Below are 22616 nucleotides of genomic sequence, written 5' to 3'. Positions count from 1 at the left end.
AGTTTGTTGCTTTTATATAGTAGTGGGAGGATCGCAAACTAACGCTCTGGCTCCATTTTAAGTCTTTTCACAACAAACCCCAGGGCCAAGATTTATCCGACGATTTTCCTCATAATAAAGTACTAACCAAACAAATAAAAACAAGAGATAAAATTCAAGCCCTGGATTCAGGTCTGCCTCCAGTGAACAAACATTATGTCTTCTGGGTAAAAAAATTACGCTTTTTGTACAAATTGTCCATTTCCTCTGTGTGAAAGCTCTCGTGTTGCAAATCATTTGTTTGACAGGAGAAATTACAATGTAAAATCTGTTGCCTTGTTAATTGACGTTTTCATATAGCTAAACTTTAGCACCCTGAATTACGCACATTGTTCTCAGGGACCTTTTTGACAATGGCTTTAATTGTATTGTATTGTATTTTGTTGCATTTTTTTCTAAACCTCTTTAAAGAGAAAAAACGGCACTGAGCAAAAAACGGCAGATGGTGAGTTTGTATGGTGCATTAAAAACAACATTAAGTAATCTGGTTCCTTTTCTATTGTTTCAAAATCATCTGGCCTTGCTTATCACACACGTCCAGCTTTGCTTTTAACAATCTGTTATCCTTCTCGTTTTAATTTTTAGAAAAAATAGACAAAAAATGGTCCATACTTGTGACTGTGGCGGTACCCTTTTAAAAGTACAACTTTGCACCTAAAGACCATAGGCGTAGCTTGACATTTGAGGTTTTTTTGGGGGGGGGGGGGGGCAGACTGGTCTATCATAGTATCTATACCAGATACTTTGCTGCAAACTAGACAATTAAAATAAATGAAAACATGTTCGTTGACTACATTAAAATAGCATAGCCTGGATGTTAGATAAGAATAAAATATGATAATGGATTTCATTTTTTGTAACTGTAACACAGTGAAAAGTTTAAAGACCATTATTTGTATTTTTATTAATAATATTAATACTACAATCTGTGAAATTACTCTGAAATTACTGTGAAATTAAACTGTAACCGTTTTTATTCAGTGATCAATATTGAAGCATCCCAAGTCATCATGAATTACAGTTTGACAGTAAATATAAACAACAATTATATTAAAGTAAATCCCATTTTCTTCACTTCTAAAACACAAGGATAAATTAATATGCAGTGAACAGTACACTAGGTCAGTGGTTCTCAAACTGGGGGTCGGGGCCCCCAGGGGGGCCGCGAGATGGTGCCAGGGGGGCCCCAGTTTTATGACATTTTATAAAATAAATTAATTTATCATGAATTCTGTGCAATTAAACCGAAAAAAATAAGACTAATAACCAACAGCACTACTTCGTATCATTTAATGTTTTGTTTAATCAAAAGTTGAGTTTTAAAACAGTTTCTTGTCATAAAGTTTCTTTGGGGGGGCCGCAAAGGAATGTGCCATACAAAAGGGGGGCCGCACGCTGAAAAAGTTTGAGAACCACTGCCCTAGGTCATTAATTTATACAATCTTACGGTAAAATCGCAGACTGCAGGTTATGCGCTGATGTGCTTGGGTTGCTATACAAACATCTGCCAAAGTACTGTCTTATAAGTCTCTGATTTCACAGATAATTTGTTTAATCAAAGCTCACTAATATTGTGGTAGCACGGGGTGTTAAATAGTAATCGACAAGCTATATTAACTTTTATGCTGTTGTTCATTAGTAAAGGCAGAGGGGCCAGGTCCCCCCCAGCCCCCCCTGCAAGCACCGCCTATGCTAAAGACTGCATATTAAACCTCAAATTGGTACCAAATGTATACATATATGTACCTAAATGGTACATTCTGTAATACATTTTGTATAAGGACCTTTTTTAGGGGCTCCGCCCCCGTGACAGCTCAAGACCATTTTTTGATTGTTTTCTGACAGTCAGTGTTGAATAAATAACATCTCTTAACAATGTTTAGATGTTTTCCCTTGCCTTGTGAAGGTTACTAACATCTCAGCGGTGGGACTGAAGGGACTAAACATTTTACAGGAGTTTTATTCATGAGCATGAATAATAGAAAACGCACATATCCATTTCAAATAAGCTCATAACGTGTTTTATTGAGCGTTAAAAATGCGATTGCACATCTTCACAAACACACACGCACATAGGGGTGAGGTAAGGTTGAGGTGAGCTCATATGTTTATCTCAGTGTCCATCCCAAAGGTAAAAAAATAATGAGGAAATACTACGGTATCCAACGGTAGCTGATCACTACAGTCCCTAATGCACCTTAACACCCCTTTTAATAAAATATGACATCATAAGCAAACATCTCTATAACCGCATCATGCCATAAAGCCGCCGGGTACTGATGCCCACAGCAATAACTCTCACATATGGCTGGTTTCAACGTTCAAACATCAGTCAAACGTCTGTCAGCGTAAGCTTATACACTCAGCAATATTAAATCAAAGTAAAGCAGCTGTTGTTTATCATTTAAATAAATGATGCAAACGTGATTGTAAGGTTAATTATGATTATCCCAAACATACCGATACTCGGCAGGAATTAAGGCATAAACAAGCTAAATGATTCATAGATGAGCCTGAATATTATTTGAACTGCATTTTAAATGCTGCTTTTAATAATTAAAAAGGATTCTAGTGAGAATTATCGTTGAGAGAATAATGGATGAAAACATATTTGGGTAATAAGCCTGTTTTGATATTCGTAGGGCATTGCGTTACCTGCGCAAAGGGTTGTGTGTTCGTCAAATCCCAGAGAACGTAAATTGTATAATCAAACGAACTGTACGTGTCTGCCAAATGCATAAATGTACGATAATTGTGTATTGTTTCACATACAAAGGCATTTAAGGTCTACATTTCACTTCCTACGAAAACCATAATCTTGGTGTCGCTGATCTCCAAACTACAGGAACGCAATTTTGAGCTTGTTTAAATCTGACCTCGATGTGTGAGATTCATCAGGGTACATTAGAGATCTTTCTTTGTGTTCGTAGAGACCCACACAGACAGAATACGAGAGTACAGCCGAGCATGTGCCAGCCAGAGAGTGACGCGAGGCAGATGAAAGGAAGAGACAGACTCTGAGAATAAAGGCAAACACAAAGAGGGCAGATGGATGACACACAGAAAAGATAACACAACAAGAACACAGAGGAGAAGAGAGGCTGAAGAAGACAAGTTATGAAAAAAGTACGAGTAGGTTTATAGTGCGAAGAAAGAAGTGAAAAGCAAATGAAATCCACAGAGGGCGAGTCAGAGAGAGAGAAGTTCTCATAGGACGCAGATGAAGTCATCTTTATTAATAACATCACTACTAATACACACGGGCAGACCAGTGGGTGCATAGACAGATTTAATGGGACAATATGCTCATGTGTCTTCCTCCGTGTTCAACCACGCCCAACCGCATTTAAATACAGAAGTGAATCCCTTGTTCATTCCACGTCTTTACAGAAAAAGACGAAAAAATTGACACATAGGTAACCATGGCAACGTTCTGCCATCTCGCGTGTTACCATTCAGCAAAATAATATTACAGTGTTATGTTCTGCAATTTTAATAAACCTCTTGGCGTTGTACACATTTGTGAGTGCTGTCTTGCAGAGATGCCATGTCCAGGTCTTTTCTGGGCTTACACACTGTTGTGGCGCTTAACCATTTATGGCTTTGGCTCTTGAAGCTTTTGGTTTTGTTAAAGCGAGACAGTGCCGGTCTCAATATTTGTCTTTGAGGTAAAGTATTTGGATTTATGTCGGTTTTTCATGGGACTTTTTGATGGTTTGGTGGTTTTCTATTTGGAAGATCTGGCAACACAGGTAAGTATACGCTCATACCAAAATGTTTTGGTAATGCGCATAAAGAATACTTATTTCAAGGCATTTATATGTAATAGGGGTGTAACGATGAACCGTGCCAATGCGCATTTTCTCAATGAATGAATTTGAATGAATTACGGTGAAATCCAGGCACATCCGAACATCAGGGGGCGCTCTCGTGCAGAAACTCCCTTTGTGCCACAGAAGAAGTATCATTACGAATGCTATTCCAGTAAATGTCTACAGGAATATTTATATCACTGTTCTTCAAATTGTTTCAGGTATTTTCATGATAATAAAGAATATTTTAAATGATTTTGTTTAAGGAGTGTTACTTTTTTAAATGCACGTTATAAACGACTCAGACTCATAATGATTTTAGATTGATAAGGACTTCTTACTGACCAAATGCCGTAGTACACGCACAAGCTGTGCATGAAACAAAGAATCGCAGCCTTGCGATTCAGAATCCATTTCAGACAGGCATTTTTAATGGGACACACGGTTGAATCGTTACATCCCTAATATGTAATTAGTATTAACTCGTACGACCACATTCAAACATTTTTGTATGATTTGCCTTTGGCCCTGTGTTATTTTTTACGTTTTTTTTAAAGTAATTTTTTGGGCCATTTTTGCCTTTATTTAAAGGGACACTCCACTTTTTTTGAAATAGGCTCATTTTCCAGCTCCCTAGAGTGGAATCTATTCAGCTGATCTCCGGGTCTGACGGTACCACCTTTAGCATAGCTTAGCATAATCCATTGAATCTGATTAGACCATTAGCATCACGCTCAAAAAAGAGTTTTTTTGATATTTTTCCTATTTAAAACTTGACTCTTCTGCGCAATGATATTACGCAGTACCCAAAAATTGTCCCCTTGGTTACTTTCAATAGCAGGGGAATATTTTTAGGCACTGCGTAATATCATTGCGCCTGCTGCAGCTATGTTACAGCAGCAAAGTCCTTGATTATTACGCCAGAATAAGAGTATAGTTCCTAGACATATCTGCCTAGAAAATGGCAACTTTTAATTTTCCGTCGGTTTTAGTACACGATGTAACTACAGAAGAGTCAAGTTTTAAATAAGAAAAATATCGAAACTTTTTGGTTATTTTTTATGCATGATGCTAATGGTCTAATCAGATTCAATGGATTATGCTAAGCTATGCTAAAAGTAGTACCGTCAGATCGGCGAAATGGATTTAAAAAATGTAAAAATCAAATGTTTAACTCTAGGGGAGCTGAAAAATTAGCCAATTTATAAAGAAAGTGAAGTGTTCCTTTAACAGTGAGTAAGGAGAAGACAGAAAAGTACAGGGAGGGGTATAGAATTGGCAAATGACCATGAGCTGGGAATCAAACTCGGTTTGTCGAAAGTGCGAAAGCAGCATGTGTCGGAGCGCTGGCCACTACCCTATCGGCTCTGACATGAATTCTCTTTTTACAATTAACTTCGTATGAATTCATAAGATTTAGCCAACTTGTAAAATATGTACGAATACTTGTGAGATCATGCCGGCGACTTATATGACCCGCAGTATATGTAGATTAAAATGGCTCATTTTAAGGTAATAAAAACAATACGGCTCATTATGTAAGGTCTTATAAACCACCATAATATAGGTATGTATATTAAAATTCCCACAATGCACCTTTAAATACTATATCTACAACTAGTTGTTCAGTTCGGTTCTGTACATACTACGCAGAATTTCTGTAAGGGGGCATGCACACCAAAGCTTTTACGCCGGTGTATGTTTTTATTGTTTCCAATGGAAGCGTTCAAAAAAGCCAACAACTTGCGCTTTTTTCGCGCTGAAAGTCGACGCACAGTGTTTTTTCCATGCTTAGCGCTGAGCACCAAGAGTTGAAACATTTTTAACTTTGGCTGAAAAGCTCAGCTCGTCAATGTCAGTTCTCAAACGGCTGTCCAATCACACTGCAGGAGGGGCGGGATAAACATCAAAACAGCCAACCGGCGCATCGTACAACGTTTGATAAACAAAGCAGAAGTATCACAGCAACCAAAGCGGTCAGCTGAAGAAAGCTGGCAGTCGGCGTTTAAAAGCTTTGGTGTGCCCACCCCTGAAATGCGGTTGTCACTACCTGTGTTTTCCAAAGTTAATTTGTTAGTAAACAACCGAATTTAGCAGCAGTGTGTACGAGCAAGACCATAGTTGATATAGTACGGTCTACGTAGACAGCAGATGTCTCAATACAATGATGTGACGGGTATGCTGCAAAAACTCAACGTATATCATTTTGCATAAAAACTTTTGTTTAAAACAATTATTTTATTATCAACTTGTCTTTTTGTTTTCCAACTAAGCTCGCCTCAATGCATTATGGGATTCCACTCTGCAAAGTATATTGGCAATGGTGGCCTAGAATTTGGAAAAAAGGCAGCATAATTAAAGTGTTAGTTCAACCAAACATGCCATCATTTACTCAGCCAAACGTCATTTCAGTCCAGTATGAATTATTTTCTTCCATTAAACGCACGAAGAGAAATCCTAAATATCGTTGATGCGGCTTTCCCCCTGTGCAATAAATGTTAAAAATGGGAATTGAGGCTGTCAGCCCCTAATATCTCTTCATATTTTCCACAGATAAAAGAAAGTCATACACAAACATCACTGGATGAATAGATGAACTCTGCCCCCAACCTGCCTACCTTTTGAAACGCACTATAAAATGCAGCTAGCTTTCGTGTCTACGTGTGGAAGAACTTTACCCTGATATAACTCAGCAGGGCTGATATGACAAAGAAAGCTGCATAGAGAAAAGAAAGAAAGAGAGAGAGAGAAAGAAAGAAAGAAAGAGGTTACACAGGGCCACGTGGTGGTTGGAAGCTTGGATGGATTAACGGCACATCTGTCAAAAACGAGAGAGAGACAGAGAGAGAGAGACAGAGAGAGAGAGACACTGCTTTATTGCTTTACCGTCAAACCAACTGCATACGTGAAGCACATACATAAATGTTTACTTTACTTTTTATTCAATGAAAGTGAATGGTGCCCCAACTCAAAAATTACAAAAAGCACCTTACATTTATCATAACAACTTGTGTTCCAAGACTTCTAAGCCACATGAAAGCTTTGTGTGGGGAACAGACTGAAATTTAAGTCTCAATGATAATCTTCAAATGACAAAAGTGAAATTGGAGAGCCGTGGTGTAAATGAACAGACTTCAGACTGTTCCTCCCCCAGAGTTATCGTATGACTTCAGAAGACTTTTACCGCACGAGTTGTATTCAACTATTTTATGGGGCTTTTAAGACGTTTTTAGAGCTTGACAGCCCCTGGTCTTTATTTATTTTCATTGTTTGAAAAGCAGCATCAGCATCTTGCCAAAACTCTCCTTTTGTGTTTGACAGAAGAAAGCAAGTCATACCGCTTTTTTTAACACCATGAGGGTGAGTAAATAATTGCAGAAATGTATTTTTCTGGCCGAACAATCCCTTAAAACCAATCTTACCTATAGCTAAAGGCTGTGTATCTCTCTCTTTTCAGTAAACAGGATTGAAACTCTATCTCAGTTCCTTTATGGACTGCTAGTCCAGACTTCTCCAGACTGGTAATGGATCTCTAATAGGTAAAGAGCTCAGAAAGAGGAAGCGGAGGCCCCGTTTTGCTCTGCGGATCCCTTACAGACCTCTCAAACCCTCGCTGGAAATTTATTTAGAGCTGCTTTCGGTCAATGGCTTGCTAATAAACTGCTGGTAAATGGTGTTAAGTGTAAAAGGCACTATTAAAATCCGCTACGGACCCAGCACCAATCAATGACTGTGAAACTCGCAGCGCGGGCACTTCACGACACGCATCTTTAAATTGATACGTTCGGGGTGCGAGATGATTGTGTTATGGGCGAGCGGGCCTTTCTAAATGAGAATATATTTTCCGTGAAACAAAAAGAGGATGGCGGAGAGCCAGGATGAGAAACGAATAGAGATGAGAGAAAGGAGAAGATGGGAAAAGGAACGCAGGTGGGCTGGCCTGGGGTCAGTGCCATGAAGTACAAAAAGCAAAAACCAACAAAGGTGGAGAGCACTTCAGGTCCCTGCCGGAGACAACGCAGGACACCTGGGCAGCATCCTTGTTTATAATAGTAATAGGGAAAGCCAGACACACACACATAGGACACACACACAAGCTTTGGAGCGAAATCACAAAATGTACATTTCTCCAGAAAATCTTATGTTTGATCAGGAATGCAGGGAATGACTAGAGATGCATCAGCACTAGGCATATGGCAAAAATATTGCAATAAGCATATCGTATTGATTTGCAAATAAATTATTTTAGCATTCCCGAAAATGCTTAAAAAGGGCACAAATTGTACCTGGTGTGTTCATTGTATCTTAAAACGGTTTACATCATTCAAATCACAAAAATTTCAGCTTTAGCTTTTTGTTTTTGAGTTGTTGTATTTGATGAAGTTTTCTGTCAAACAATGCAGTGTCCCTCCCACGGTACGCTGGAATTTTAAGGGCACCTATTATACAAAATCCACATTTGGACATAATGCGTGTTGGCGTTGTGTAAACACAACCACCCTACGATAAAAAAAATCCACCCACTCATTGTTTTTTAATCCTGGTTAAACCAAAGAAGTCTCATTAGACATGCCGTTTTGATTCTCTTATCAATGTGAGGTCACATTGATAAAGCCCCGCCCACTAACAGTCCTGCATTACCATAGTTTCCACGCTCAGCGAGTTGTACTCTGTCCACTAGATACTATTGTCTCATACTGTATTAATCAGAAAAGGAACGCCAGTGGGCTGGCCTGGGGTCAGTGCCATGAAGTACAAAACCAACTAAAAAGCAAAAACCAACAGAGGGGAGAGCACTTCAGGTCCCCGCCGGAGACAATGCAGGACACCTGGGCAGCATGCTTGTTTATAATAGATATTTTTCAAATTTTTTTATTCTTTTAACAATGTGACGTCACATTGATAAAGCCCCGCCCACTTACAGTCCTGCATTATCATAGTTTCCATGCTCAGCAAGTTGTACTCTATCCACTAGATACTATTATCTCAGACTGTATTAAAGGCGGAGTCCATGATGTTTGAAAGCCAATGTTGATATTTGAAATCACCTAAACAATCACGCCCCTACCCCAATAGAATCTGGACCTTCTGTTGATAGACCCGCCCCACACATACGCAACCCGGCATTTGATTTGATTTGATTGGCTATAAGTGTGTTTTGGTAGTCGGCCCGTCTCCTTTTCCAACGCGTTTTTCAAACATCGTGGACTCCGCCTTTAATTAAATTTATTTTAACTAAAAGCGCTCACTGTTTGTTTGTAAAAAAGTGAAGAGCTGTAGCTCATTTACATTTAAAGGTACAGACATTAAAACAACGCGGTGCCCTTTAAGTCAAAGTTTTAAGTCGATGCAGAGAGCAAAGAGACTGATGAGACATAGAGAGCAATAGTTTCTTTTCCCAGATAAATATTTAACATGTATAGTGGTTATACAATTTTCAGTTGAAGTATATTTTGTATTGTAGGGATGCATAACGATTATTAATCTATAGCAGAATAAAAGTTTTTGTTTACATCATATATGTGTGTGAACTGTGTATAATAACTTTGTATAAATAAATGCACACACTGCATGTATATATTTAAGAAATGTTTACATGTGTTTACATTTGTATATTAATGTTTAATTTATTATATATAAAATATAAATACTTAATATATAAATATATATTTTTTCTCAAAATTATACATGCATGTGTGCATATTTATATATACATAATTAATTATTCACAGTTTACACACATATATGATGTAAACAAAAACTTTTATTCTGCTATAGAAAGATTGTATTGCAAAGTTTGATTTAACAAACTTTAAATAAGCTTTATCCTTTCTCATTTTGCGAAGTTATTTAGCAAGTTATCACATTTTCAGCATTCTGCAGCCCTAACAGATCCAAAAATAATTTTATCTTATTAATTTATTTCCCCTGTTCTTGTGTTCCAACCTGGTTTAAAAATATACCCCCTCACACTCGTAATGGTCAAATGATATGAGCGATATGGATTTTCACTGCATAATATATATAAAGATACTCCAGCCTGCTTCACTTATCCCACGCCAATATGTAACTGATATCTCTACTTCCAGGTATGGACTAATGCACGAGTAAAGAACTGCAGATCGCCCATGACCGCCCTTAGCATAGCTTAACCAGCGACAATAGCCACTCGCACGATACCGCTTTGTTAGCGCTGGCAGGAGACGTCCACCGCATAATACGAGTGCACACACGGTGATCACAAACGTGCCAGCCGTGGGAATCATAGTGCCAGACAAACACCTATACACACACCTGCAGTAAGTGTTTTAATAGTAAGTCTGTGTTATTAATTAAATAAAAGCTCCCAATGGGAGGGGGGAGGTGCTTGGATTGTGCGAATTTAATCAGTGCACATATAACAGCTTAGAGAGAGAGAGAGAGAAAGAAAGAGCATCACAGTCTTTTATTGTATCTACACTGCAAGCAAAACTGCATCACTCGCTTTTAATCTTCACAAAATGATGCAACCAGATTTCTACCATTATAATAAACAAAGAAAAATAGTGATGCAAACTAGTTTAATCATGCAGCACAACAAAACCAAACCAAGATCATTTCCATTGTATTGCATTGCGATGACTCCTATTAGTCAGTGAAGCATCTACAATGCAAGCCAGTGCCACAAATATTTTATCCAACAAAACTGCACTCATCCCATTATAATCAATACAGCAGTCAACACAGAAATCACGCATCGATAACAATAATGCCAGGCCTGCAATACAGTTTTGTTGTGCTCGGTGAAGATCATGTGCTTGACTGAAGTATGGGGGGAAATAAAAAAGGGCCGAAAGGTAACGGTGGGACCTGGTTGGTTTCTCCCACACGTCTTTCTCCATTAACCGTCAACCTCTTTTAAAAAGATGCTTTATTGATTTTCTCACGCGCAGCAAAGCTGTGGCTTACCGGGGGGTTTCTCTCTCACCGTTTTTTTTTTTCGCCGCGATGCCATGCAATCGTAATAAAGAGTTTTTCTCACTCCGACTTTTTGCTCACTGCAGGAACTTAATAGGCGCAAAAAATAAGCTTCTAGATAAACTGTTCCATGTGTGCTGGAGAGGTGAAATAGAGCTGGAGCGAATCATAGAGAGAGAGGGAGTGAAGGCAGCACGTGGAAAGAGTCTATTACAAACACACAGGAGCACTCGGCACAAGGAGCGAGGGGAAAAAAGAGTCACTGGGGGAAGAAAGAGATGGAGAGACCCTATGAGGAGGAGGGACGGAGGAGATTGATGCTGTATTTGCCGTCTGCTGGTTTGCCGTTATCTCCGTTTCTCAGGTCCAGCGTTTACGGGTTTACTTTCGCTCTCTCTGGCCTCTTCTGGACGAAATATCCTCTTTTCTCAGTTTCTTTTTATGCCAGACGTGCTCTCCCAGTCTCTGTTTGATTTTCAATTTTAGTTTTCAATTTAAATTTGGTTCCTACTTCATTTCTAGCTACAGTGGAGTACAAGGATCGAAAAATGCTTCAAAAGATCCAATATGCAGTTTTGTTATTTGGTTGCATCAAAGAATGAAACACAATCATTTGTTTATTAAGTTGAGCATTTTTGTTTTGTTCCTCTTCTGTCTCCATAAGTCACTGTAGAAAAATATTTGTTGGTTTAACTTAAAGAAAGTTACCTGGTTACCTTAAAATTTTGAGTTGATTTGACTTATAAAATATAAAAATATTGTGTCAATGTTCATTTAATTATTTTTTGTTGAATTAACTCATTTTTAAGGCAAGCAGGTAACTTACTTTTTTTAAGTTGAACGAACAAATCATTTTGTACAGTGCATAAGAAAGAATCAAGAAAATGCATCAATTACAGGTATATAACCTTGACATTGATGAGAACTAAGGTGCTTAGGCTCCTTCGTCTCAGATATTTTTAAAGAGCACCAATTGTCCGATTCACGATTTTACATTTCCTTTGCTGTGTAAGTGTGTATTTTTTGTGTAAGTGTATATTAGTACATGTTAACGATATGCAAAAGGTACAAACCCCAAAGTAAACAATAACGCGAGTTATCGTCTCCAACGTACAGTAAATCTCTTTTCTTGGACTACAACAAGATTGTAGACAACAGTTTACTTCCTGGGATTGGTTATGTAGAAACGACCGACATTATCATAATTTCTCCAGCTTTGGACTCACAGTCTGTAAGTTAACTCCTGTTAGCATTGCATTGTGACCAAATCCTTTAAACATGGTAAGAAGCGTCACATTTCTGGCTGATGTCAGAGGTATTCAGGCCAATCACAACGTACTAGTAAGCTGGCCAATCCCCAGATAGCAAAAAATATCCGCATGGCTTCTTTATGCCGCCAGCCTCAAGCTGTCAGCTATAGGTGCGTCCCGCTGGCGGGGATGAAACTTTTGCCGCCGAATACGTCACTCTCATTTGTTGCGAGATGCCGCCAGCATGCAGCCGGCGGACCGACTGCTTAATTTATGCAAAAGCGGCTGCCACGGCGGTCCGCCGTCAGACCTGTTTGCGATTACGCCCTTATGATGCTTACTGCCGCCAGAGCACCGCCAGTGGTCCGCCGACTCATTGCTATCTGGGTCAGGGACACAGCGCTTTTCAAATCAATGAGTCGAACCATAAACCACGCAAACACATTGCATTATACCAAATACACAAAATAACGTTGTTTTTTTAGCAGTGAAATAGGTGCACTTTAATGCAAAAAAAACTTGAAATCTCACAAACGTCTCCATTGGAGCTTTAGAAGAGACCTTAAAGCGATACTTCAGCCAAATATCAAAATTACCCCATGATTTACTCACCCTCAAGCAATCTGAGATACATCCGCCAATCATCTTTCAGACAAACACATTTGGAGTTATTTTAGTAAATGGTCTTGCTTTTCCAAGCTTATAATGGGAGAAAACAGGGATCAGGCAACAACTTCATCCTTCATCCTTCACAGAAGTAATCCACATGGCTCCAAAAGGTTAACAAAAGTCTTTTGCGGGCAATATATGCGATTTTGTAAGAAAAATATCCATATTTTAAACTTTATAACTTATAATAACTATCTTCCGGTAACAATGCCATCTTGGACTCCTTGGAGCCGTGTGAATTACCTCTGTGAAGGATGAATACACTTTTTGGGATTTTAACTGATTCCTGTTTTCACCCATTATAAGCTTGGAAGGATGTTTACTAAAATATTTCAAAATGTTTTCCCTTAAAAGATGATGGACATGTGTATCTCGAATTGCATGAGGGTGAGTAAATCATGGGGTAATTTTGATATTTGGCTGGAGTGTCCCTTTAACAATGCCACAAATGGGGTTTAGATTTGCCAAATCACATCCATTGTTTTACTTAATTTTACAGCTGTGATGCATTTTAACAATCGTCACATTTGTTTACGTCTCCTGAACAATTTTAGGACAAACATCTGTGCACTGATACTTAAATCAAACACATTTAAGAAGTTCTTGTCTCTTTCTATGTTTGTACTAGATTTTGAGTCCTAAATATAAAGTTTGAACTGCTGGACCTCACTATGTACTTCCTACCTCTCTCTTTCTTTCTGAGTGACAGAGCTGGTGTTGCAGTATATAAGGGACGCAGTAGGAGGTGTGCAGCATGTAGCGATCCGAGGTTAAAGGTCGTCCTGCAGAGAAGGGGGATGGTCTCTCTCTCTTTCTCTCTCTCTCTCCAGAGTCTAATGGTCCAACAGGCTCGCTATTGTTACCATCCTGTGAGTTTTGCACATCTGGGGGATCTGCATTGGCAGCCCTCTGATAGCTCTACAAATGGGCAGAGAAGCCGCTGTACACCAGGAGGCAGCAGTCTTGGGGTGGTCCGGGCACTGAGAAGGGAAGTGCAAGGGTGGAGGGGGGTTGTAGCCAAATCTCCTGAGGGAGGAAGGGGGTAAGGGAAGGGGCCGAACCCAGCTGTGGAGCTCATTCCCTGACTGTTTCTATCCCTGCGGCAACAAACAAGCAATTTTATGATGTGCTGTTTCTTACTCCCAGAACGAGTGCGTGTTGGTGAATGCTAGCGTGCATGAATGTTTATTCCTCTGCTTGTTTCCTGGTGCTAATGGTCCGGTGTGCGAGTCACACGGGAAGGCATTATGTTCAAGGGGAAAATAACACAAAATGAGCTAGAAATTGAAAAAAGCCCTAAAATGCTCGCTTGTTGCCATGTGGTTGCTAGGGTGTTCTCTGTGATATTTAACTTGTTGCTATGGACAAGTGTAGGGGTGGTTGCTGGGGCATTGCTACAGTTAGAGGTCGACCAATATATTGCCAAGGCTGATTTATCTGGAAATGTCTCTATCTAAGCAAATATATAACTAATGCTACGTACACACCAAACATGTAGCATCGCGTTGCTCGCTTTAGATTACTCGCGGGATTTAACTTTGTGTCATGCAAATTTTTTGCTTGAGATGAATATTTTAAACTTGCGCGAAGGTGTGTTTGAGGCGAATTCGCAACGCCCTGTGCGAGGACGCGTCCGAGTCTTTGCCATGACTTTGTCTACTCGCGCAAATCTTTTAACTCGCGTTTGGTGTGTATGCCCCATTAGGCTGTGCAATTGTCATGTTTTTAAATTGTTTTTACAAAGACAAAACTGAAGAACAGACACAAATCTTTTTTGGTCTAATAATATATTTTTAACTTTAACTTTAAGAAATTGAAACAACCTCTTACTGAGTAAAGTAACATAATGGAATTAATTTGATAATATTAAGGAATTGAATACTGTTTTTGTCATCAATTATACATGTTATCTTAATCTATAAACAGTAATTTTTTTAACCTCATTATAATTTTTACCTCATTAAAAGTTTTTTTAAATTAAGAGATTATTGCATAAATATGCAAAATTAATGTTTATTTAGTTTCACTAATTGTTTGTGTTTTTCAGTGTTAATGATGTGTTAATTTTTTACACCTAGTTTGTGTCATTCCCTTTAACACATTTATGTGTTATTTCGTGTTAAAATAACTAAAAGGGACAACCCAAGTTGTGTTAAAAATAACACAAAATGTGTTGTTCCAATAATAACACAGATTGTGTTTAATGTGTTGTCCCTAAACTAACACAGAATGTGTTGTTTTAACATATCTGTTTTTAGAGTATATAATGATATATTTTTTAAAGGGAACATATCATGAAAATCAGACTTTTTCCATGTTTAAGTGCTATAATTTGGTCCCCAGTGCTTGTATCAACCTAGAAAATGTAAAAAAGATCAACCCAATAACTTAGTTTTGGTAAACCATTTTCTACAAGCATGTGAAAAAATAGGTAATTGAAATTTGGCTCCCCTTGTGATGTCAGAAGGGGATAATACTGCCATTTAGTGCAGAGATCAGCTCATTTGCATTTTAAGGACACACCCAAAACGCCAAATTTTTGCTCACACCTACAAAGTGGCAATTTGAACATGCTATAATAAATCTATATAATATTTTGAGCTAGAACTTCACAGACGCACTCTGGGGACACCAAAGATTTATCTGACATGTTAAAAAATTTTGTGAAATGTCCCCTTTAATATCGTCTTCATATCGGCCATCAAAAACCCGTATGGGTCTACCACTAGCAACAATATTAAAAATAAAGGTGCTACTGACAGTTCTTCACAGTAATATCATAGAAGAACCATTTTTGGTTTCTCAAAGAAACAATCAGTCCACTAAAGAACCTTTTCTTTAGTTCTTTGGAGGTTTTTTCTGGGTCCATACAGCCGAAACGTAATCTTCTATATGGCATGTTATAGCACCTTTATTTTTGTAAGTATGTTACTGTCTCCAAAATCTGATATTCTGGTCAGTAAATATGACTTAGGTTCCATCTATAAAGTAAGCCTGTTATTTTATCCTGTCCATGTTATCGTCCACCAGGTGGAAATCCTAAGTCCTACAGCTTAGAAAAATAATACTTCACATCACGTCAAACAAACCGCATTTGAGGTATCACTCTTGTCCGTAACACAGACGGTGCCGGATAAGTTACGTAGTACAGGATTAGGCGTTTGTTCAAATCCTCAAATCCTCGCCTTAGCAAGCAGCTGAGCACTAATAATACAAACCATAAAGCTAAACTGGAAAAAAAACGAACGCCCCCAACTGCTTATCTGCACAGATGGATCTAAAACACTGTCACGTTTACATTACGGCTCGAGCTGAAACTACAGTATTACCATCCAAACTGTCCGTGAGTGATAATGCACTTAAGCAAATGGAAATTTTAATGAAAATGCATTTTGTAATGAAAAACTCTCTTGCACGAATTCCAGGTAAAGTGGGATATGAAGCCAAATGCAATAACTAACGTTACGTCAGGACAAAAATGCACAAACCGAAAAGGGAGAAGAGAAGACTCGTGATTGCTCTTCTAAACAACATTTTTATAAACACCATTCCCAAAAGGTCTTTTCAAAACGGCTGACACACAAAAAAAATTATCGTCTTTTTAATGCAATCCAGCTCCTACCTGTGCCTGCCAGGCCTCCAATAGAGAAACACAATAATCTAACCCTAAATCAAGACGATGACCAACAGGATGAAAAGACATCCAAACACGTGCGGTCACGTGACGCTCTCATACATAAACAAAAAACAGCACAGCTTGAAAAAATCACTAGGGCGGCCTGCAGCGAAGGACACTAAAATAGCAGATGGTCGATATCGGTCATTTGCTAGCAAACGAGAGGGCCTACGCTCTCCACCTTTCCCCTTTTCGTGGCCATCCATATGTGGCTCATAAAAAATTTTGAATTGGCCTGATGGATCCGTTGCATCGCGAGTAGCAGAACAAGCCCCGAGGTGAAGAACGCAAAGCGGAGCAGAATGAACCGCTATCAAGACTGCTTCAGATGGCATTCGTGCGTTGATGAGCAATGTATTTTTAATGTCTTTGTCTATGGGAACCTGATTTGTATGCGTGTGTGATTGGGAAACAGTCATGCCTGTATCACTTTCTCGGCTCGGTGTGGTTGTGTTTCACCACCTCTGGTCCACAGCTGCGCACACACATGGACAAACACACACTAGTCAGACACACAGCATCACATCATTTCGGCATGTGTAAACATAATGGGGGATGGCGGAAAAACACACTACACTGTCAGAAAAAAGGTCCCTTTTTAAAAAGTACACCAAAAGAGTTCGTATTATTAAATGGATGATTGTCACGAAATCCAGACTTAGAAAGTGTCCAGCATCAGATTAAAAAAAAAAAAATTTGTTGCACATATAAGATTAAGGTCTGAACTTACTATAACCATTATTTTTAGAGAATTTACAAAATATTTCCTATAGAATTATTTAATTTTTTTTAGATGATCAAAAATGATCATTACCGCAATATGATATTACATTAACTATATGCATTTACAAACTCATGTTTCGGTAATGAGAACTAAAAAGTTGTCTAGGTACTATATGACAAACAAAATTTCAACTTTTACCTGGAGAGATCTTGAGTGTAAATTTTTTAAATGTTAGTTCCTTGAGCGTTTAAACAATGATTGAAAATTGTTGTGGAGGATGAGAAATTTTTTCTTGGACGCATTTATATTCCTTATTATTGTCTCTACATTTACCAATGATCACCAAATACCACATGTTTCTTTACTGTAACTGAAGCTTTTTATTTTTTATTTAGATTTTTTTAATTATAAATATTTCCATGTCAGAGAACGCAAATCCAGTCATCACGTTGCGGTAATGAAAATGTTCCCCTTAAATGTGGAAAAAACAACAAAATTGGTATGATGTCATTTGAAATCATGTGCAAAATAGTACATGAAGAGATGTTTGTAACTGTATGCTTCTTATTTTGATACTCTTACAGGTACATTGCATTTACTTTTTTTACACCTCATAAGTCTAATTTCGCGAGAATCACCCGCATCAGAGGTTGGTGAGCATTGGTACTAAAAGGTGCATATTATTAGTACTTTAAAGGTACATACTAGGACCTATTTAAAATGTTACTGCCCCAGTGACATCTAAGGACCATTTTGACCCTTTTTAAAGCAATCGGTAATGTACAAATTGCAAATTTTGCATTATTGGGGGTTAATTAACCCCTAATGACATTCAAAACTTCACTGCACACATTTTTTAGTATCTCTATGCAGGTTTTTCCATACACTTTCTGTTCAAAGCACTCCCAGCTATCTATTTCCAAAAAGGCACCATTAGAAGTCCACACGACTGCAAATCTGGCCCTCCCGTGAGCTGTTTACTGCTGTGACCAGATCATTGAGTCACTGAGCTGAACAAATCATTCGGTCCTATTTGTGAACCTCATCAGCAGGACTATTGAAAAGAACCATCTCGAATTCCCTAATGTGGTTCCTGAGTTCGATTCACCGAATCAATGATCAAGACGAACAGATGTGGTCACTATGCACTGAAAAAGCCGCATGAGAGTTGCTCCTATTCCTTTAAAACACATGCTGCACCTCTATAAACACACGCTCTCGAGTCTCAAACCAACACAATCTCTCTTATATTTGCACTTCTCATCCTCTTATCAAAACATCAGCCCTGTCCATCTCCAGACCCTGCTGGTTTTACTCCGCCTGCGTCCACTCTGGACCACGGCCTCGTGACCTGACTGCACGACCTTACACGCCTCAAACCTGGAGCACCATTCACCGCATTACAAATACAGGTAGACGCACGGACCGGCATACACAGCAGCATGCGGTGATGGAAAATAATAAGGGGTCTAGTCGAAAGGTCAATATGCGCGGCTACATCACATCAACTCCCAGCAGAGAGAGGACAAATAACCCTTGTGTGGCTTGAATAGGGAGCACTTTCAATAAGCCAGGGGATGAGGACGGCTTTACGCAAGGTGAAAGTTTTGCAATTGCAGATCGATTTCCGTTGTTTCGGAACAGAAGCGGTTCGTGGACGCCGTCGCGTCGGTGCTAATTGTGTTTTCGTGTGCAACGCAGCCAGGCAAAAATTGCGCGATGCTGATCGTAACAAGACAGAACATTTGTTTTGTGATGTCAAGGCTGTAATCCAATAATTCATTCATATGATAGGAGCTCCTGCAGGGGCAGATAGTGAGAGCTCTAAGGGTTTAGAGAGCTTAGAAGAGGCTTGTTAAATCTGTACAGGCACTGTGCAAATCTATATGCTTTTGACATTACGATGTGTGTTTGAAGCTCAGGTAGCATCAGATTTTATTTTGAAGGCATCTACAGCAGTGATTTTAAAGGGATAGTTTATTTACATGCATATAATTCTTTGTATTAAATTGTTTTGAAATGTTAATAACCAAACAGATCTGGGGCACCATTTACTTCCATAGTATTCTTATTTTTTCTACTATGAAAGTCAATGGTGCCCCAGATCTCCAGTGATGTTAATGATGACAATATTGTAACTTTTTGGTAAACTATCCCTTTAATAGTTGGAATAAATTCTTTTTAAGAGTCTAGATACTGGTCTAATATAAAAGTGTTTACTTTTAACACTTTAGTTTAAACATTTGTTTGAATGCCAGAAAAGCAATTGTCGTTCTCAGTCCCTTTGAATTCATCCTGCCAATCTAGCAAACCCTGTATGGGAATGTTTCTGTGCTTGTCAGAATTAGGTACTATTGACTAAGGAAGGATGTGAGTCCATTGTAACACAACAATGCAAAGATCTTCCCTCCCGGAGTTCAATTTGACTCTCAATGGATTTGAGGAACATCTGGACAGAAGGGCTAAGAGTCCACACAAGCTATTTTTTGCCGGTTGCATTTAATGCAACACTTTGCAGACCTGGCTGGAAAACAAACATGAATGAAGCTCAATTATACAGTAAGAGCTCTGCTCTCCCTCCACCGTTCACTAGCAGACGATGACGAGAGGTAATGACGGTCTCCCATCACAAAATAGAGAGCATTGTTAGAGGCGGTTGTTAGAGTTTAAATCACTGCATTGTAATAGACAGTGACGTCACACACACAGTGATTACCTCATTATTGTATTCTGTGACGTCATAAAGTAAGAGTAGCTTTAATTTTCATTCACTATTTAACTTTCTTTGTACAGCTGTTTCATATTGCATCATATTTGACATATGAGTGCATGTACTTTGCATTTATATTCTAAAGTAAAATACCTAAATGCGCATTCATATGCTTTGTTTTTAATAGCCTATATGCTAATTATAATAAGCACCATATCTTACCCATCCATGCACCTTTTGGTATTGTACGAGTTTAATTATGACATATTGTGGCATTTATGATCCTCCAAGAATGGTTTTACAGTCTCTCTGGAAACGATTTGGGCCCACAAGTGTAAGAAATTCAGTACACTTCACCTTTAAACCCCGTATGTTAACAATTTTTCCAGCTGAATGAACACCAAGCTTATGAAAACACGAATGTCCACTTCACGAAGGCTTGGTGGTGGTCACGCTGTAATTATTGTAATCTTGAGTACGCAGCGCGCACTTTCTTTATTACAGGCGAGCGGTCACAGACAGTAACACGCGCTCTCTGTTTGTGTCAAAATATCTGACGGTGGTGGGTTCACATGATTTTGTGAACGTTATTTTTACATTCAAGTTTCACTGAATAATGCGCATCACTCCCCGAAGCCTTTAGATAACGATAAACTGATTTTCTCCTCAAATACTCTCTCGGAGAAGAGCGCTTTATTGTGCCGCGAACGTGGCAAGACACAGGCTACTATGAAGAAAGTGTGGATGTTTTGCTTTAACACTATTGCTTAACGAAACGATACTTTGTGATAAAAGCGTTTGTTGCCTCACTCGAACCTTGTGCGTAAAGATTTGAATGTAACGTTGTTTTGGCACAGGGTGTCCGTTTTATAAACCCGCACTGCGCGTTTGCCAACTTATATCCACCGCCACAAATTGCCATCGACAGTGTAACTACTTTAATCAAAATCATGTTCAATTTCAACCATAAACTTTAACTAAACAGAATAAGGCAACAGTTGGAGGTCCGCCGACTGACTTAATAACGGTATCAAATGTCTTTTCCTCCCCCATCGCGTTCACAATAAACTGCCTCACAATAACATTTTAATTACAGACAATTCGTTTCATTGCATTGGGACGTCACTTTATAGCGAGAAATATTAAACTGAATGTCACAATAACCCAGCTGTATTTGTACGGGAGGTGGCAAACTTACCTTTGGCGAGTAGGCGCGTAACACACACAGGCTGTCAGCGCGTCCAAAAACGCACAGAAACACACTCGGCGCTTCGTCTTATAACGCCATTTCAAAACGTGTCCAAAAATCCCACATTTTTCCACAAAGGCGCTCAGTTCCTTCTGTTTTTCCTCATGCTTTCTGTCTCTGACGGCTGGAGGAGCGTGCGGCGCGATGCTCGGTGTCGGTTACGCAGCGGAACTCTCTCCGTTCACTCCCTTTGTAGTAGTTATGGAGAGGGAGGCTGTACGAACCCGTCCAGATACACTTCTTAAGAGCAGGTTCACCTCCGTTTTACCAACTCGAACCCGTCGCACTCGTTAAAGTGAAGATCTTTGATTTAACAACCAGAAAGAAACGTGGCTAATGGGAAGCGCAGCTCCAGTGTACTGCATTACAGGATATACTGCCTCCTGATGGGTATCCGTGAGCGATGAGGCGGACCAGTGCCTTACAAAGCAGTACAAACAGGTCTCCGCCCCAATCTCCCCTGTCCTGTATAGGGAACAGAAACGGAATATCATCATACAGATAAAGTAGAACATTTACTATTTTCACGTGCTCCTTAAGACATAGAAAGATATCCAATAAAATAAAACAATAAAAACATTTATTATAATAATCAACATGGTGCTTATATTATGTTGGAAGGCATTTATAAACAAAATATTGGCCTTTTAATCATTATCAGATGATGCTTTTTTACTATACTTCACAAAATTTCTGTTATTATTTTGACAGACAATTGGACAGACAGTCATGCAGACATACAGACACATACACTGTTAAAAATTCCTTGTTGCAATTCCTTGTTGCAGTAATTTTTTAACTTTATTTTTATAAATTACAAGAAAAGAAAGTTGAAATTAATTTTAAATTCAAGTTAATTAAACGTACAAATTTAAGTTGCAACAAGGAATTTTTACAATGTTTAAGGCCATTCCACCGAATCGGTGCCATTTGCATGTTGTCATTTTTTAAATATTTTTTTAAATCTAGTAACACACATATTTTACTTTTCAAACAGAGTATTGGTCAATCTCAGGTAGTTTATTTTTTAACATGGTTTCTTAATGGAGCATAGAGGCATTTTGGTAACAGGAATGAAAGTAACAGGACTGAGTTTTTAGATTTAGAAAATACCAGTTGTGGCTTGTGACTACTCATCCGAGGGGCGCAAATTCAAAATATGTGTTCGGAGTGTCATGGGTGTTGCTCGTGTTTTCAAAATGTTATGTGTTCTGTGCGTCGAGAGATCCTTTGTGCATCACGTGTTTTGTCAAAATAAGTGCCTGCTGCACACGCGTCACAACAGTTTATGATAAAAGAGATGCTCACGTTCACAAAATACACGCAAGACACTCACTTAAAAGACATCTTTGATGACGCATGAGATTATGTGAGTATCTGGCAAACGCTAGCGTCTCTTTTATCATAAACCACTTAGACGCATCTGCAGCAGGCACTTATTTTGACAAAACACGTGATACATACACATAGGATCACTCGACACACAGAACACATATTTTAAAATTACGAACCACACGCATGACGGGCTAC

At 38.8% G+C, this 22616-nt stretch overlaps 1 protein-coding gene across 2 annotated transcripts in view; it reads right to left on the bottom strand.

The window, feature by feature from the left end:
• Window positions 1–21511, bottom strand: part of sema4c (sema domain, immunoglobulin domain (Ig), transmembrane domain (TM) and short cytoplasmic domain, (semaphorin) 4C) — an 88332-nt gene extending 66821 nt beyond the window's left edge. For both annotated transcript variants that reach the window (XR_008642908.2, XM_055198535.2), the window contains exon 1: window positions 21036–21511. The gene's annotated coding sequence lies outside the window, so the exon portion shown is untranslated. The remainder of the gene's footprint in view (window positions 1–21035) is intronic.
• Between the last annotated feature and the right edge of the window lie 1105 nt (window positions 21512–22616).

Source organism: Misgurnus anguillicaudatus, chromosome 22 (assembly GCF_027580225.2).
Source record: "Misgurnus anguillicaudatus chromosome 22, ASM2758022v2, whole genome shotgun sequence".
Taxonomy (NCBI): Eukaryota; Metazoa; Chordata; class Actinopteri; order Cypriniformes; family Cobitidae; genus Misgurnus; species Misgurnus anguillicaudatus.
Note: the sequence above shows the minus strand (reverse complement) of the source record. Positions and strands in the feature narration are given on the sequence as shown.